Source organism: Colossoma macropomum, unplaced genomic scaffold (assembly GCF_904425465.1).
Source record: "Colossoma macropomum unplaced genomic scaffold, Colossoma_macropomum, whole genome shotgun sequence".
NCBI classification, from domain to species: domain Eukaryota; kingdom Metazoa; phylum Chordata; class Actinopteri; order Characiformes; family Serrasalmidae; genus Colossoma; species Colossoma macropomum.
Window position 1 is genome coordinate 31,654,879 of NW_023494788.1, and position 20,019 is coordinate 31,674,897.

General features: G+C 37.7%; 1 protein-coding gene across 1 annotated transcript in view; it reads right to left on the minus strand.

Annotated features, from left to right (window-relative positions):
• Positions 1 to 13,834, minus strand: part of il1rapl2 (interleukin 1 receptor accessory protein-like 2) — a 354,577-nt gene extending 340,743 nt beyond the window's left edge. The window contains exon 1 of the mRNA XM_036569190.1: positions 13,146 to 13,834. The gene's annotated coding sequence lies outside the window, so the exon portion shown is untranslated. The remainder of the gene's footprint in view (positions 1 to 13,145) is intronic.
• Between the last annotated feature and the right edge of the window lie 6,185 nt (positions 13,835 to 20,019).

Consider the following 20,019-nt stretch of genomic DNA (forward strand, 5'->3'; position numbering starts at 1 on the left):
CTCAGTAATTTTTATCTACTCCAGAGATATTGCAGTTATGCTGGGCTTCTCTATGAAGTCTAATGGTGCTATTCATTTTACTTATATTTTTAATATGAAATTCAAATCTTTGACAAAGATATGAGGTGGATCTTTTTAAAAAAAACAATATAGCACAGAGGGCAACATATATTCAATGAAGTGCACCACCTTACTGATGTACAAAAAACACAAACAACAAGACGGCTAAGTAGATAACTGCAGTAGTGCAGAAAACAACTAAAACCTTTATTTGCTAACATAGTCCCACGAGTTCTAAAGTGGATTTTGAAAATTCTTTGTTTAATTTGATTTATATCATTATAATGATAATTTCTACAAGCCTCTCTATTGGAATCTGTATATTACGTTACCAAGCTAACTGAGGTATACTTTCACTTCTCCATACTGGATTCAATGCTACTTATGGCAGTTCTACATAAAAGAGGATAACTGAACTGGTGCATGTAACAGATAATTTGTTTGTCCTGTAGTTTTTCAGTGAATCCTTCAGAAAATACTTCAACTGAAAGTCCTATTCGTAATGTTCTGTAGGCAGTCATTCAGCTGGTTAGCTATCTCATCTATCTCCCAGGCTGGCCAGCCAAGAACTAATTACACTAAACCATGTTGTTACATAGGGTATGTTTACTTTCAGACGTGTTACTTCATAGTCACACAACTTATGACTCCAAACATAAGCTATGTACATTCTTGCACTTACTGCAGTTCTAGGTTGCGCATTCTGTCTAAAACCAAAATGTAGTGCAATTCAGCATTTTTGTTATACCTCCATTTTTGGGAATATGTTGACATTTTACCCTTTGGCAAGCATTTGTTTTACAGCGTTTCTGTATTTTTTTTTGTTACATAAAATTTGAATAATTGACTATTTAGGCATGTATCTGAATTATTCTCCTGCTAGAAGGTCCAGCCATGACCCAAACTTAGCCTCTGGGCAGAGGCTTCCAGGTTTTGAGCTAAAATGTCCTGATATTTGATGATCCCATTGTTCTAAAAAGACACAGCTGCTTTTTTGGGAGAAAAACATTTTAGATCCAACACTTCTTCATAGTGGAGTGTTCTGTATGACTTTCACTATTTTTATTCCAAAACTATCTCTTGCCAAAAAGTTTAATTTTGTCTCATATGACAAAAGAAACTTGTTGCAACTTCCAAATAAGCTACACTGATATTTCTGATGTTTAACAAACATGTCTGGTTCGATGAACACAGTGGCTTTCTCCTGGCAACGCTTTCAAATAATTTGTCATGGATGTGGTGTAATCTTGGAGACATGATGATCCTAGGATGCAGCCAGTTCCAACTGTCCACGTGTCAAACCATTCTCCTCATTGTGTGTGGGACAGTCAGTGAAATATTTTCCAGTAATGTTCATCACAGCTCCAGTTTTTTTTTAATTTCAAGCTCTTTGAAACAATTTTACAGCAATTTCCTGATTTGTAAAGGTATATGAACCTTTGTTTCATTTCATTTGTGTATTCTGTGATTTGCTCCATGTTGATATACAGCCTAGTTTAATAAAAGTAAACAATTAAATCATGTAAATGCTATGAATGCCAGGAATATCTTTATGTATAATTACCAAATGTCCCTTTAATATAATTGTCTAAACATATTATTGAATGGTTCTGAAGTTTATCTGGACTGGAATATTCATGGTTTCAATTATATGCTGATTAATCACCATGGTTACCACCTCATTGGAATAAAGGACACACTGTAATGACAAGAACAAACACTTGGTTAATGTTGCTGCATATGGAACCTTTCATTTTGTTTCTGGAAAAAAAGACTGTCACCATAACTTTCCCATATGGACCAACCATATGTTTCATTAATGCATCATACTTGTCCATTATCCATAAACACATAGGGATTAGCTACTGCATCTTCATTGGTCTTAAGATTTTAAAATGTCCCAATGCATTCAGCGTACTTGAGTAAAATAAATAAATATTTTTTTCTGGTTAAAAGGTTATGTATGTCTGTGTGGGTAATGATTAGTTAATTAACCCTAACTTGTTAATTTGTTGTAATTTATTTCATTTGTTACATTTGTCTGTTAATCACGGTAAAGTGCTGTATGGATTCAGTGATTAAAAAACAATTCAAAAAGTAAAGAAAATATAAACACATGAAATAAACAGTGATTATAAAAAATTAAATAAACAGTGAGTGATACACTATTAAATTGGACTATTGAGTTGTCATTTGACACCAAGTGATTAATTACGTATCTAATGGATTACGTCAAGTCTCACACATTGGCTTGCACATATGCACCCCACACCACTGAGGTCGTATGTTTGCCTCCCCAAACAGACCTGTGGTCAAAGGGTCAATGTGGTCTTGGCTTACTCCATTGAAAAGTTGCAAAAGGTTTTGTCTGGTGATGCACACCCTTAATTGCTACCCCCTCTGCAGGCTTCCCATGGCACCTTGACGGATATTTTTAGCTTTTAATGACTGACTTCCTATTTGCTCCGCCTCATTGTTGCAAGGTTACAGCTATTAACTTGCTGGCCTACAACTTTCAGTGTCACACTGTGTCATATATCTCTCTCATCAAATTGAGCAAGCCAGGGTAGATCTGGCCTCTCATCAGCTGAATTCAGTCAATCTGTCACACCCTATCCATGACAAACTCCAGTTAACATCAGTCATTCTACAAGTACAATGTAGCAAGTTTTTAGTAAACAATCCTCATGTTTTGAAGGATCAAAAATAAGCAGGACAGAGCTAACAAAAGATCTAGATTTTTTGTGGATCTGGAGCCTGTTGCTCTTGTCTCTCAAAATGAGCATCAAAAACAATGGTAGTAATGTAAGTCCCAATGAGTAATTATTTTCAGTAAGTAAAAGTAATTATTGTTATATACTTGAAGCTTATTGAAAACAATTTTCAATGAGCCAATGTCAATGTCAATAAGCTTCAAGCGAGAAATCATTAACACAAAATGAAAACGAGATGTGTTATCCCTAGCATTAAATGCAGTTTCTAAGGGTTAACCTCTAGAAAACTGATGGTAAGAGGAAAAACACAAACTGCTCATGATACAAAGCCTACAATTTTTTTTTTCTGTGAAACACTGTGGAAATGGCTCACTTGTCTTTACTGATGATATGCTCAGAATCAACCACATGGACTTTAGCTTAAAGCAAGAGAATGACCCAAAATATAATACTAAATACAGTAAAGATAGAGCATTTCATGGCCAAAAGGTATAATGTATTTAACTGGTTGAGTCAAATACACCTGATTTGCATTTCACTGAGCAAACATTTTTACTGAAGACAAGATCGAAGGCAAAACCCCCCAAAAAAGCAGGAACTGAAAATGGCTGCATTACAGGCCTGGCAGAGCATCACCAGGGAATACCCAGTGTCTAGTGATGTCTATGGGCTGCAGATTTAAAGCAGTTATTGACTGCAAAGGATTGCAACCAACAGTATAAATATGTTCCCCCAAAAGGGTTGCAATTTGTAGCCCATATGGTTTACCTGATTTAGATAATCACCATCAAATTGAAGATTAAAACTAATGGTAAATTAATGGTGGAAGTGCAGACTCAAACCTGTTGAGACAGTATGAAAGACTAAATGGAAATGTAACTCATATATATATATATATATATATACATATATATATATACATATATACACGTATATATATATATATATATATATATATATATATATATATATATATATATATATATATATACACATATATACACATCAATACACATCATATATATATATAGGGGCAGCACAGTGGTGCAGTGGGTAGCGCTGTTGCCTCACAGCGAGAATGGCCTGGGTTCGATTCCTGGCTGGGCGACCATCGTTTCTGTGTGGAGTTTGCATGTTCTCCCCGTGTCTGCGTGGGTTTCCTCCAGGTACTCCGGTTTCCTCCCACAGTCCAAAAACATGCAGACATGCTGAATTGCCCCTAGGTGTGAGTGTGTGAATGCGTATGTCTGTTTGTCTGCCCTGCGATGGACTGGCGACCTGTCCAGGGTGTATCCTGCCTTTCGCCCAAGGACGGCTGGGATAGGCTCCAGCACCCCACCGCGACCCAGAAGGATAAGCGGTTTAGATGATGGATGTATGTATGTGAATATATAAATATATATATATATATATATATATATACACACATATATATGAATTACATTTCAATTTAGTCTTTTATACTGTCTCAACAGGTTTGAGTCTGCACTTCTACCATTAATTTACCATTAGCTTTAATCTTCAATTTGATGGTGATTATATATATATACATATATGTATATATATATATATATACACACACACACATATAAATACACTGATCAGCATTATTATTATAGCATTATGACCACCTCCTTGTTCTACGCTCATTGTCCATTTTATCAGCTACACTTACTATATAGGTGCACTTTGTAGTCCTACAATTACAGACTGTAGTCCATCTGTTTTTCTGCATACTTTGTTAGCCCCCTTTTACCCTGTTCTTCAGTGGTCAGGACCCCCATGGACCCTCACAGAGCAGGTACTATTTGGGTGGTGGATCATTCTCAGCTGACGTGGTGGAGGTTTGTTAGTGTGTGCTGCGCTGGTATGAGTGCTGAACTCAAGTGCTGCTGGAGTTTTAAACACATCAGTGTCACTGCTGGACTAAGAACAGTCCACCAACCAAAAATATCCAGCCAACAGCATCCTGTGGGCAGCATCCTGTGATCACTGATAAAGGACTAGAGGATGGCAGTGCAGCAGCAGATGAGCTATCATCTGACTTTACATCTACAAGCTGGACTGACAAGGTAGTCTAATAGAGTGGACAGTGAGTGGACACAGTGTTTAAAAACTCCAGAAGCACTGCTGTGTCTGATCCACTTGTTCCAGCACAACACACGCTAACACACCACCACGTCAGTGTTACTGCAGTGCTGAGAATGATCCACCACCCAAATAGTACCTGCTCTGTGAGGGGCCATGGGGGTCCTGACCACTGAAGAACAGGGTAAAAGGGGGCTAACAAAGTATGCAGAGAAACAGATGGACTACAGTCTGTAATTGTAGAACTACAAAGTGCACCTATATAGTAAGCGGAGCTGATAAAATGGACAATGAGCATAGAAACAAGTAGGTGGTCATAATGTTATGCCTGATTGGTGTATATAGTGTAATACCAACTATATAATGAATCATGTAATGTAATTACGTTTTAAAAGTATAGCAAAACAGAAGTAAATTTTAGATTTCTAAGGGTTTAAGGGTTTAGATTTTTAAGGGTTAACCTGATTGATATTTTTAACTTCAGACCCAGTGTGCTAGATCAGTGGCTCAAAATACAGGTTGTGAAGTACCAATGCCCTGCATAGTTTACCATTTTTCCTACTGTAACACACTCAACTCAGGAAAGGCTTGATCATCAGTCAACTGAATCAGGTGTGTTAAAGCAGGGACAATGTGGTACTAAAGACCTACACTGAGAGCCACAGAGCTAGAGTACAGAGCAAAAACCACAATAGCTGTGTCAATGTCCAATTACTTTACACTATTTGCTTTCATAACCTGGGGTTACAGAGTGCAGCATGTAGGACAGGATACAGCAGATATGTTTTCATACTGGATATTACAGCAAATCTTCCGCAGAAACCACATTTGTCCTTTCTCTAATGGTTTTGCCCCTTGTTCTCTCTATCCTAGGAAAAACTTTTATAGCCGATAGGTTATATATCCACTTCTTCATCATCTGTAGGTCAGGAGTTCAGAGTAGCCTTCTTTGCAGCTGTAAGTGCAACACAAAGAATTCTGTAGCATGAAAACAGGGAGCCGGAGTCATTTTTCAAAAGAACAAATAGCATGGTATCAAACGTAACAGCTGCAATATGTGCCCAAAACTGGACATCAACTGTGTGGGAAAAGCTTAAAAAGCTTATATCCTCATTCAGCAACTTGGACAGTAAAAGAAGTGGACAAAGTGAAACTTTTGTAGCTTAATCATCACCAAATTTAAGAGTGTGGAAGTCTTATAAAATAAAATAAAAACTAAATCAAAAATGTTCTTCTACTGACAACAGAAACAAGCGGCAGTGAGGATCTTTACAATTTAGAGCAATCACCTGTGAATACAGGCCACAATACAGAAATTAAACAGGTGTGCTATGTTTTTAAAGGAACAGAATGGTCGTCCTCCATACACAAAAGCTCCGAACTGCAGAACCAGCTTTCCATCCCACACTGAAGTCAACTCAAGTTACCCATCAAGTGTCTACGAGATCCAAATAACGGAAACAAGACATGAAATGCTGATGAAATGTTGGCCATTTTATCAGAAATGTACTATACAGGTGCACTTTGTGCACTTTGTTTGTAAACCTTTACTGACAGTAACACAACTATTGCTGCACCATTTATCAGCTGCCCACAACCACATCCATCAAAGGAAAACAGACCACCATAGGACCACTGCTGACCAGATATTATTTGAGTGGTGGACCATTCTCAGTTAAGTGGAGGTACTGACATGGTAGTGACATGGTAGTGTGTGTTGCACTGGTTCAAGAGTTTTAGGCATCAGGCATTTTTGCACAGGGGTTCTTAGCATTTTGCCAAACAAAAACATCCAGCCAAAAGTGGTCCTGTGGTCAGAAACTGACCACTGTTGAAGGACTATGGGATGACTGACACAAACTGTGCATGGAAAAAGATGAGTCTCTAACTTTTTAGACATCAGCATAACAAAAATAATTTCCACCACATAACACACACTACCTATTAGTTAGAAAAAACATAAATACATAGATAGATAGATAGATAGATAGATAGATAGATAGAAAAAAACATAGGGTTTTCACTGGGTTTGACTTTCTCAGTTACAACATCCTCAAATCCTTCTTTGACGGTCAGTTTAGACCATAGGACTGCTGTCGGCTGGGTATTCTGGGTGGCACAATTAGAATTAGTTTAATATATAAGATGACTTAGTTTTTAACATGGGTCTTAGTAGGGGTAGGCAATATGGCAACAATATTTTATCACGATTTATCACGAAGACATTTTTACATACATGTTATGCGTCACAATATTGTTTTATTGCAATTTGATAAACTGAAACAGACCAAATAGAACTGTAGTGCTACACATAAAAGTACTAAAATAAACCTACAACTGCAATGTTTTATTCAATAAAAATGTTTCACATACTGCACTCCACTTAATCCAATTAAACATGACCAATTATGATATCTGTGTAATGAAGCATGCAGTTGCTCAGTGTTCTTTAGGTATTGGCGATGTCCATAATATGCTTAGAAAAGCATATTGTCAGGATAACAATAACATATTGTCAGATTGCCCACCCCAGGCATCATTTTACAATTAAAATAGAGATGTCCTGGTTTGTTTTGTTTTTTGTTTTTTTTTGCTGGGTGGACAGAAAATGTACACAGTATATAAAAACTCCAACAACATTTGTACCACAGCACAACACAAACATGTTTTCACTATTTTGGTATCACTGTCGTGCCAAGAATGGTGCACCACTACGGGTGTAATGATACACAAAATGTGATTCATGATATTCATTATTCTCACAATGCTTTGAACAAAATTTAAATAAAGAAAAATGCTGACTATAATTATATTGTTGCACAACTTACTAATGACACTAGAGCTGAGAGGTAGGGAGAGTGCTTGAGTGGCTTGCTGATCTTGAACATTGACGTTCAAACAATGTAATTCCATAGGATGGCATTATTAATATACTCGAAGGGTTCATTTGCAAAAGATAATAAACACCATCCTTTAAAAAAACTACCGTGCAGTATTTGGGTCAGGTAACGCAACACTGCCGCAAACTATTTCAGGCAGAATTTCAAATGGCTCCCTTCTTCCTAAGTATGTAGGTCTTAAAAAATGGCTACTGCATCTAAATAGCGTAGTATGTCTAACAAAGAACCTCTTTGGATTCAGCCATGTATGCATGACTTCACATTGAACATAAAGTGCACTATTTGGGAGGTAAAGTCAAAATTTCATTTTTTTTTATGCTAAGTTTCCACACTTTACCTACTATTTTTATGTTAAAGAATGTTAAAACTTGTATCCATTACATGGCTTAGGTTAACTCTGAAACATGAAATGACCATAGGAGTTATATGCTTTGGCCAAAAAAAAAAAAACAACAATTTTCATTTTGTAAGTTAGCTGCATTTTGTTGAGTTATTTTTACTTAGTCAAAACAACCCAACAGCAGTTTGATATTACCTGGAATGCACATAAAAAAACATCATTTATGAAAATTCATTCATTCTCCATGACGCACTTTAATATCTCCAAAATGCACACTATCACAGTTTTGCATTTTTACATCCCTATCTACCACCAAAACAGACAAAATGCTCAGCAGTAGTGTTTTTCCATTCATGGACACAGTAGAGGGGGCTGAAAATTGTGTATCGACAGATGCGCTACAGTCGGTAATTTTAAACCTACAAAGTGCACCTATATATTAGGTATACCTGATAAAAAGACCAATATTACCAATATATTAGGTATACCTGATAAAAAGACCAAAAAAGTTAGGACGCTGTGCAAAATGTAGATAAAAAAAAAACATGAAATGACGTGCAAATCATTTAAACCCTATATTTAATTGAAAATAGTACACAGACAACATATCCAATGTCAAAACTGAGAAATTGTATTGTTTTTTGAAAAATATTTGCACATTTAGAGTTTGAGGCCAAAACACATTCCAAAAAGTTGGGACAGGGACAACAATAGGCTGGTAAAGTTGCGTAATGCTAAAAAAAACAGCTGATGGTTGATTGGCAGAAGGTCAGTAACATGACTGGGTATAAAAACGTATCCAAGAGAGGCTGAGTCCTTCAGAAGTAAAGATGAGAAGGAGTTCACCACTCTGTGAAAGACTGCACGATCAAACAGTGCAACAATTCAAGAATAATGGTTTCTCAACATAAAATAGCAAAGAACATTTGTTTTTCATTATCTACGGTACAAAATAGCAGTAAAGATTCAGAGAATCTGGAGAAATCTCTGTATGTAAGGGAAAAGTCCAAAAGCCAGTATGTGCTGGCCATGATCTTTGGGCCCTCAGACAGCACTGCATTAAAGACAGACATGATTGTCCAGTGAAAATCACTGCAGGGGCTCCAAAACACTTCTGAAAACCACTGTCAGTGAAAACAGTTTGGTGCTGCATCCACAAATGCAAGTTCTCTAAAAAACTCTAAAACTCAAAGAAGAAACCATATATACATATAAACATATATGAGGTGAAGTGGAAAAGTGTCCTGTGAGCTGACGAATAAAAATTTGAAATTCTTTTTGAAAATCATGGACACTGTGTCCTCTGGGCTAAAGACCACTCAGCTAGTTATCAATCTCCTTGCAGACTGAAGGGAGCCATCTTCCGGTGGTAGTCAGAAACTCTATGACCCCCTCTTTCAATTGGTATGTGATTGGTTCCTAGGCGCCTCACCATTGTAAAAATATGGTGATTTGAAATCAGATTAATCTTTTTGAATCACCCTGTATAATAAAGGCAAAGTGTGGACACATTAACTACTGAAAATGTTAGTATTATGTTTAGCTGTTGAGGCTTTTGTGTAATTTTCCATTAAATATGTTATATTCTTTTTTTCTGACACTGAAAATAAATAACTTTTTTTTTTAATTTTGTGCAATACTGTATACATTTTGTTTTGTACATGTGCTTACTCTGTCCTGAATTCCGGGCCTGTACTCTAGACTGTGAAGGTGTATGCCTGTAGGCTAAGTTATCCTGGTGTGGTACTGCCAAATTGAATGCACAGCACTGCTCATCCTCCAGAGGTTTCTTGACAATTGAACAGCTTCAGTTTACCTCAGCATCTTCACTAAACAGCCTCTGAATCTGCCTCATCTGTTGACAGTGTCCCACACCCATGAAAGAGCTATCCTCCAAATATTTATGTCCCCCTTGCCATCGTCCTACAACCCCAGTGCAGGCCATTTAAATGCTAAGTAACTTCTTCCTTTTCAGGCCTTTTGATTATGCCTGTACAGCGATCTTATGAGCATGCTTCAAAACTGGATTTGCACTTGTAAAACTTAATTATAAAAACCCGCTTACAATATTTATGCAAATAAATCCATTCAGCCCCTGGTTAAAGCTATTACCATGTTCACTGGAGTGCCGGGGCTCACACAAGAAGGAATCTCCCAGCACTTTGGTGCTGATTTATGTTTACACAAACAACTCCTCCCTCCAAACCGCTGCTGCGTTGCCGAATGTTCCCAGTTGAAAAGGGCCTTACTAATGACAACTACATTTCAATTATCATGCAGAGGAATGCAAAACGTATTTCCGCACTGCCATGCAGGCCCTACTGCCTATTAACACAATAATAAAAGCCGCTGGCGGAAACTCATTTCAACCTGGTTTTAGGTGCTGACAATAAGCTCCAAAAGAGCTCCATTCATGGCTGCAAATTAGAATTTCTCGGAGAGCGAACACAAGAGCACTCTTCTCCTTTAAGGGGGTAAAGTCTTTATGATGGAGGGGGCCTGACGGTGATAAATGGTCACGGCAGAGGCGAAGCAGCGACCGCGTGGGGATTGGCGCCGCCATCTGTTTTCATTTAGCCACCTTCTTTTTTTTTCTGAGAAAGCGACGGAGCCCCTGTCGCATGGGAATGGTGTAAAGATGCATTCTCCAGGACACAGAAGGTTAACTACCTTGATTTTACTTGTACTCGATCTCCTTCCGTTCTGAGGTCCTTTGAACCAAGCGTCCACCTGCATGCATGCCTCCTGACAACAGTGGCAGGACATCCATAAAGGGCTAACCCAAAAAATATGCAGCATTTTTAGTTATAGCACTTAACAACAAGACAGTGAAGATCTGAAGAAAGAGATGAGCTAGCAGAAAGATGTCACTTCATTTGGTCCCTTTTAGGGCTTAAAAAAGTGAAAAACAAAACATTCTCCAGGATCCAAAGAGTATCATTTGTAAAAGTACTGGTAGTACATTTTGTATTTTTCTGCAAGATTATTGAATGACATTCTGAAATAAAGGCAGTAGACATGCATGTCTTGAAGTTTTTTGCAACCAGACCAACCAGGGGTTTGTTTCCCGAAAGCATCACTGAACAACTACCGTAGTTAAATGACAGAGAGGTTATCATTTTGAACACTCTCTCTCCATGGTTACCACAGAGGTTGCTCAACGACACTTTCAGGAAATGAAGTCCAGGCTATGGCTAAATATACAGCCAGTGTTCTGGCCATAGCTTGTGTAAAATGTAGTTTGTACACACCCTTCATTACATGAGGGACAAAATATTCAGGCAGAGGTAAACATTCTAATTTAATGAAAACTTATATCAAATATTTCTGTAAACAACTTCTCTAATGGGCATGATATATTTTTCTATACCTTGTTTCCACCCAGGATGTTTTGGTTGAGTTTCTTAAAATATTAGCCTATCATAGGTCCAAAGATGCTGAACCCTTTTGAAAACAGTTTCTGCAAACAAAACTGACATTAAAGAGAAATTCAGCAATCTACCACCTCAGAGTGCCTCCACTAAATTATCCCTCACATATTTTGCAGCCCAAAATATCAACTATGGCAAATAACAAGTAGCAACTTGCAAAACAACAGTTACGAAGGCTCTAAAAAAGTTAAAATAGGCTATGTTAAGATGCATGATATTAATGTGAGCAGGGGAAATAGTAGGATAAATGTAACAACTTCATAGCATATCTCTGGCCAGAAGCAGAGAACTGGGGCATGACAGAGAGCTATTGCAGCCCAAACTTTACTTTCTCTCCCAGGGTTAGAGCAGTATTCGATATTAACAACAAGTACTGTAGAGAAACAGAAACAGGTCTAGGACAGAGAAAAAGCTGACCCACAGTAAACTTTCCATATCTACAAGAGGTTGTTAATTCATTTAGCATAGAATCTCCCAGCACAAATGTGGCAAGTGAAGATATATATACAATTTAATATCTCAATAGCCTTACTACTTAGTGTGCAGTGCTGTCTACTTTTTACACAAGTAATCTGTGTTGTGCATGTGTGTGTTGGTTTTAACTAGAGAATTCAAAGGCCTTCCTTATTAGGAAAAGCCCAAGGCAAGGCAAATCTTGTAAATATACTTTGCTGACGTGTTTTATGCATTCTTCCTCTTTTAAGATTATAATCCGTGACTAATCCCAGAACAAAATCCCAAAAATGATTTCAACCAAGCAGATAAATGTCTACAATTTAGTGGCACATTCAAATTCGGAGTACAGCCTAATGCTACTTCATTTGTTGGATACTGCACTGAACAAGGCAGGGGAAAAAAAACTCGCCTACTCTCGCTGTCTCCTCACAGTTTGGCTAGAGTCGATGGTCAGCCTCCCACACGCATCTACTGGACTTTTATTAGACAAATCGATGAAGCTGCTTTAAAACGGCGATTAAAACCGTTTTCGCGCCCATAATGGAGACAACATGAAGGGTTTCCAGCTAAAATTTGGGGACAGGCGAAGACGAACAAAGTGAATTCATTAAACGGAGAAAAACTCAAGATGCTATCGTGGCGTAACTGCTGTAAACGATATCACAACACTCAAATCGATCACTCGTCGACGGGTATCTTCAGCAACATTAGCAACCATTAACATCGTGTATTCCGGGATTTATGTGGTTGTGACGGAACACTTGAGCGAAGGTTGAAAGTTTGTGTTACGAAGAAAGCCTTGTCAGCACAAAGTATACGGTGTACAATAACCAGGTATCCACCTGTCTCCTGACTGACAGTGGTAGCATAACATCCATAAGAGCTAAACCAAAGAAATAAAGAACATTTTAAGATAACAATCGTCTGATGATTTGAGGAGTGAGATGAGTGGTGAGTTGAGGAGAGATACGCCGCTTAATCATCTCCTATATTTTAATAAAGTGAAAGCCAAAAAAAGCATCATCTATTGTACCGAACAGAGCAGAAAAAATGACTCGCCTATCTGGATAGAGTCGAAAGATGCTCCACAAATGCACATGAAAAAACACCATTACTGGTAGCTGCAAGACGGAGGTGTGATAAAGAGTTCACTCACTCGCTTTTGGTCGAAGTGCTCTTCCTCTTCTCCACGAGTAATTTCCACCGCTTCAGTCACGCCGCACGTTTGGCATTTCCAGCAGTAGGGCGCCTCGTAATAAGAGTAAAAAAATCGTCTACTGAGAGGATGGTCCAGAAGAAGGCAGATTATCGGTTTACTTAGCTAATCTGAAGTTACGAGGTCTGAATATTCCGGATTATTGGCTATACTCGTTTACGCGGACAGCACAGTTCTTTCAAAAAGTCTCAACTTCTGCCTGTGGTCATCTTTTCGACGTTCTAACTCTGAATCGTACACAATGGCCAGTCTACTTTGGACGTCCAAAAATAACTTCCATTTTCCGGAGTCCAGCAACTGGGGGGTGGTGGTGGTGGGGAGGGAGGAGGGGGACGATAGGCTATAGCTGCCTCCTTCTCCCGTGTATTTTACGCCTCTGAATCACTCTCCTTCCATTGGAGGCACACCACGTGTGATGAGGTGCGCGGTGGCGCAGGCTCGAGCGATCGATGCTCCTCGCGAGTTTCCAATCCCCTAGCACCCGTCTGCCTCCTCACCCTCCTCTGCCTCCTCACCCTCTTCCTCTTCTCTCATTGAGCACACGGCGCACTCTGCTCTCCAGCACCAAACCGCTGGAAACCAGCCCCGTCCTGAATGCACTGGATCTTGATGAGGTTAAATGAACTCGGTTTTTGGCTTTTGGTCTTGAACAGCACCCTTTAGCCTCTATATTGAGGCAGCCGCCTGAGCGTTTGCTGAAACACTTTGAGACGTATTTCTTTAAAAAAAATATATATCCCAGACTACCTACTGCCTCCGTGTGGTCATGCGAATAAAGTTTCCACTGGTTAGGAGTTTGAACACTGGACTGGACTGGTAAACGGAAATGGACGAATCGATACTGAAGTATCGACACGACCGATTCTTTACGTTAATGCACTAATGCACACGTTTGTGGTTCCAAATTTTAAAAGTGGGGAGCAGCGTTGCTTATTAGATAAAGGAGATGCAGTACTCAGTGTTATGTAATGTGATGGGCTTTGATGCAGTCCTGAGTAGTAAAAAAGTTATAGTTTTTTTAAAGTAATTTATACATGAATGAGTTACTATCTACAACTCGTCACTATTAAATCCAGTAGAAATCATCAGCGACAGTTGGGTTTATGTGATGAATGTTAAAATACAATACTTTCACTTGAGAAGAAGAAAAGTTATCTAACTGCATTAGACCAGCCATGAACACAATAGCATGTTTAGGTCGGAATTCTTGTACTGAGATTAGATTGCCACACTTTTGCATATTTCCAAAAGCTTAATAGCTTTTGTCGTTTCTTTCCCACAGCTGCACATCCTCAGACCCCTCCCAAAAGGTCCTGTTCAACCCCTCCAAAGTTCAACCCAAAGTTATGCTGTGTATTCACGTAAAAATATCAACACTATGTATTTTACTAATTGCTACTAATTGATACTATTAATACTGAGTATTAGTTACAATATCATTTTATGATTTTCTAGGAAATTTTCTATGAGATTTTGATCATGGAAAAGTGGGAGACATCCAGAAATTGGTATGATCACTTTACCAATTTTTACTACAGAAATCACAAATTTTCCCTTTTTATGTGCACAAGAAGAGTAAAAGTTACTTAAAAGTACTAGTATTGGTATTGTCATAACCTTGATTTATTTTAATATGCCTATTGTAATCATATTAAAAGCCTATTCATTTCTAATGTGCATGACTTTATCTCACAAACAAGACTCAGAATTCCCTACAGAACTGAGGGAAGTGGAATGGAGCTGATCTCAACCCTAACACTAATGGATATAGATAAGGAGTCGTACTTGAATGAAATAACAACAAAATATATTCCAGGTTTATTTGTTTTTTTTTCAATTAAACTAAGATGGATTTCTTATCTAATGAAGATTACCTTCCCTTGTACTTCAATATAGTGCTTGCCAAATGGCTGCTTATGTGTGTCAGCCCTACCCTCATTAGCCTCAGTTAGAGAGGCCCAAAGGGCCAGACATTAATTAAGTATTCAGAGAAATTAAAAATAAATTTCAATTATTTAAATTACATCTGTCTAGAGACAGGCTGAGTGTTAAAACATGACAGTTAAGCAAGAGTATTTAGATTTTGCTGAGGAAAAAACCTACAACAAACTTCAAACATAGTTGAAGTGTCTTAAAGAACTCATATAAATGACTTTAGGCTAAAAAAAAGAATGTAACTCAGAAATATCTTCAGGAACTTACATCCCTAGGTCCTTGTTAACTCTGTTGCATTCAAAGCAATGCTTTGTTTCAGAACAGTGACTAAAGCTTGCTTGAATTAATCATTTGTCTATCCCCAAGGTTAAATAAAAGGTCTATGTTTCATGAAATTTATGTATGATGCAACTTTATACAGAAACTAAAATGGCCAAAGGTTTCTAGGACATATTTTTCAATGATGGATTTAAAAACAAGCATATAGAATCATTCATCTAACCACTTAATTTAGCTCTATCTGACCTAGCTTTATCCATCCATTTTATTAGCAAAATCAAAGATATGTATTTGATTAAATCCAAATTACAGAACCACTATGGCAGGGAAGGGGAAAATCATGTCACTGCTAGTTTTCTGTGTTTCAAGGTTGAAATGCAAAATCTCATGTACTGGAGCGTTTGTGCGTGTTTGAGGGAGAGAAAGACATTTTGAGATGGACTGATTGCATGAAGTTGACCTTATGACAGTCATCCACATTCTCCAATATTATCCGGCCTAACAATGTGCATTGAGCCACATGCAGTTGGCCATGTTTGTTTGCTCGCTTGTAGTCAAAAAATCGCTCGTTCATTAGTGTGAAGGGCCTGTCTTGCATGCCGAGACGGCTGACACGGGAAACACAAGCTGTCTCACTAGAGTCTCATAATGACCTGCTCCGCTGATGGCTAACCACCCACTCAGACACACACCAGGCACAGAGCAATGCATGTCAGTGTACGTGAGCATGTGTGTGTGTGTGTGTGTTGTATCAGTGGGAGTTGGGGAGGAGGGGTTTCTTCACGTGTCCTTTAAATTTCTCACTATAGCAACTGTCATCACACAACCAGCACAGCCAAATACCACAGCTGCACAAGTGTTTGCTGTATGATGTGAACATGAGGGATGGTAGTTCTTCATTAGTTGCCTATACGTTTGCACCTGAATTTTAACAAGGCCACAGTCTGCCACTGAAATGTGAAAAATCCATGGCATCCACAGCAATTGTGGTTTTTGATTAATTGTTTGAATCTGTAATGTCATATATGTTCTGCAGAAGAATAAAGGTTTCAGAATGTAGCTTTTATCTTTCCCAGGTGTTAAATAGTTTTCATCAGCTTATAGGCAGGAATAAATCCTTTCTTTAGAAACCTCTGTTGTATTATAAACATACACTGTTCTCAGGTAACTTCTACTGCTGCCTCAGTTATGTTAGCACTATACTGAAGGTTGCATTTACTTAAACAGGCAGCACAAATTTATACATGGTGTGTACAGTCTTTTTATGTGGAGAAATGGTGCACCAATAACCAGGTGTCATCAGGCTTATAAATGAATCTAATAAATCACTTTCAAATGATTAATCAAATTAGCTTAATCATACATTAATGTAATTCATAATTGAAATCATTATTTAAAAGCAACGACTGTTGTTGATATAATTTTTCAATAACATTAAAAACATCACAGTCAGAAGATATGTCCTAGGAGTGATAAATACAGACACCTTGGTGCCAATGAATGAAACAAAAAATCCCATTCAAAGCACTAACCAACACAGGACTAACAGCCATCAGTATACTGTATAATGTATATTACTGAATGGCGGAGGAGGGAATGAAAAATGTGTTTCCATTACTTAATTTATCATGTTAATCATAATCTTTTTGTTATTGCTTTAACAAATCAATAGAAAATTTCAAAAGTACTAACTATGAAAATTACATGTAATTAAAAAACTAACAAGGATGCACAGTGACAATGATGCAAAGCACTGCTCTCATGAAATATTAAAGGCTATTCGACTACTATTATTGCCCCTCTTTGGAGAATTTTTAGCCTGTTAAATGTGAGTGAGTTATAAGCCAGTTCTGTGAATGGCTTTGCATCCAACAAATATCAGAGTTCTGTTGGTGTTCATCAAGGTAAAATGTTTCCATATTATACGAAATTTAGTTGGTAAACATTAATGGGCAACATTTGATCGGTTACTGGTGTCTGTTTGTTAGTGAGTCTGACTATGGACTGTTGGTGCATTCCAATGGTCCTTGTAAGCTCTAACGACGGACAATACCACTGGTTGTTTTTTCAGTTTGATATCAAGTAATGCCAAGGCTCATATTCCAGTGTCAGTAGCAATACAAATGCCTATAAAATCTTATGAATATCCCTACTGGGAAAGTGGAAATTTGTGATAATTACAGTAAAAATTGCTAATGAAGCTGTCAAAAAAATGACTACTTAAGGATTCTTATGTACACATTATATCCAGTGGAATTAAAAAATAAAATTACTCCAAAGAATGCTTTGCTTTCTTTCTGCTACCAGCATTTTATGTGTGATAATGACTGATGTGTATGAAAAAGAGAGTGGAAGGAACAGTAATTGATATCCTACTCAGTTGTTCTTTTCAATTGATTTATTCCCTCTTTTCTGTAGCAAATACATTTTTCATTTCAGAGAAAATAAAAATTAAAACATTCAGCATTTATATGTTTGCTTGAGGCTTGATTATCAACAGGAAACATCAGGATCAGAAGTACTGGGACTACGGGTTCCCTCATAGTTTATCACATCGAAGTTGTACTTGAACAGCTAACAAAGCTGGAAATTCAAGCAATAAACTTGGGCAAGTTCTATATTAAGCAAGTTTACAAGTTGTGATATATCACCATTCAGGCTACATTCTCCAATACCACATAAACACAGAAGACTAAGCCAGCAAACAGTTTACCAAGTTTATAATAACAGTTTCCAAAGGGAACAACTAAGAGCGAGCTCTGCTGCAGCATGGCTCTACTATGGTATTTTTGGGCTCCGCTGTAACCCTCTAATATTACCTGCAACTATCTGAAAGCAGAATGTCTCTTGTTGCTAGCTGTTAAGGATAAACATTATCATGCTAGCATAACTTAGTGCTGCTTATACTGGCATGCAATATACACTAAAAGTCAGTTTTGTGATTTTTTATTGCATTGAAATAAATCATTATGATATAAATATGATGTTTTTCCATGTGACACATACCAACAAAACTAACTAGCTGAAAATAAAAACAACCACTAGTTTGAAAAGAATGTAGATGTCAAACAACAGAAACCAAAACCTTAGCACTGAACAAAATTTACAGAAAAAAAAAAAAATGTTGGTGAATTTTGTGCCTGTTTTAACTGCAGATGATGCTCAAATTAAGAGAGCTTAATTTTTTTGTTTAACTAGTGAAAAAGCATGTAATAGTCTGGTAAATTACTCCAGTGAAACTCCAGTAATATTGATGCTTATTGGCATTTTGCATGTTTACAGCTTACAGAAGTGAACTTGAATTTTCACGCTTGTCTCACGTGTCCTCCTGAATAATTATGTTCTGACTGCAGAGTCCTGTCTGCAGACAAAGGCCTCTCCGTGTTTCTTCCATTTTGGGGATTTAGTCTTTTCGAGTCATATGCCCCAAATCCAAGTCAAAGTCTGAGTCAGTGGTGTGCAAGTTCAAGTTGAGTAGCAAGATATTTTTGATTTTGTTAAGTCATGTTACTTGAGTCCACACTTCTGGTACTAGACTAATTTGCATAGTCGTGGGCATTTAAATTTAGATTGAAATGATTTGAATATATAAAAAAAGGATATACAATATCACTGATGCAAAGCACAACTCTTATGAAGCATGAAAAGCCAGTGGAGTGCTAATGGCTCCCCTTGTGGAGAACACCCAGCCTGCCAAATATGAGTGAGTGAGTTACAAGCCAGGTCCATGAGGCACTTTACATCTGATGATTTATACTGGTAACAAGAAAAAACTGATGACAAAGGATAAACAGAAAAATAGAAAAAGATTTTACAGATTTGTACTCTGAAGGCCCAAATAAAAATGTAAGAGTGCAAGAAGTCAATTTCACTAAGAGTACAAGCATTTACTTTCAATAATACATAAGTACCGTTCCTCCATAATAATAGCATTTTCTTTAGCCAGACATCTTTGAAATAAATTTAAAATATTAAATCAAACTTATGTAAGAACTATACTTTTACACATTTCTTGAACAATTCTGTTACTCTATGATAGAATGTTAATGTTGGAAAAATTGCAGCAGGCTGATAATAACTGTGCCAATGTTGACCGAATTTTTAAAGGACAAGACACCAGGCCTTAACTTAGGATTGGTCACCATCCACCATCACGTTGCAGATGACATGTTGGCGATCCTGCCTGGAGTGATCCGCTTCCTTACAACTGAAGTTGATGTTCAGGCTGTGGAAAATGGGTTTGCTAGGCTGGCATGAGGCCATGCTGTTTGAAATGCTGCTGGGGCAATTGCTGGATGCAATACTAGAGTTAAATCTCCAGCTGGTTCTGATAGTCGCAGCTACAAAAAGTGATTTTTCTTCATTGTTCTTTAGGCAGTATATGGCCATCAGGGCCACTTTGTCAACATATTTGTGGGCTACAATGGTAGTGTGCATGACTCAAGGATTTTAAAGAACAGCCTCATTTACACCAAGGCCATGTATCCACCATAGCATTTTCTCCTAGCTGATGGGGGGTAGTCATGCCTTGAGAACCTCTGGCTCAGCAAAAGGCATGTCAGAGGAAAGGTATAACTCTCAACACTTCAGGGGTCTCTAG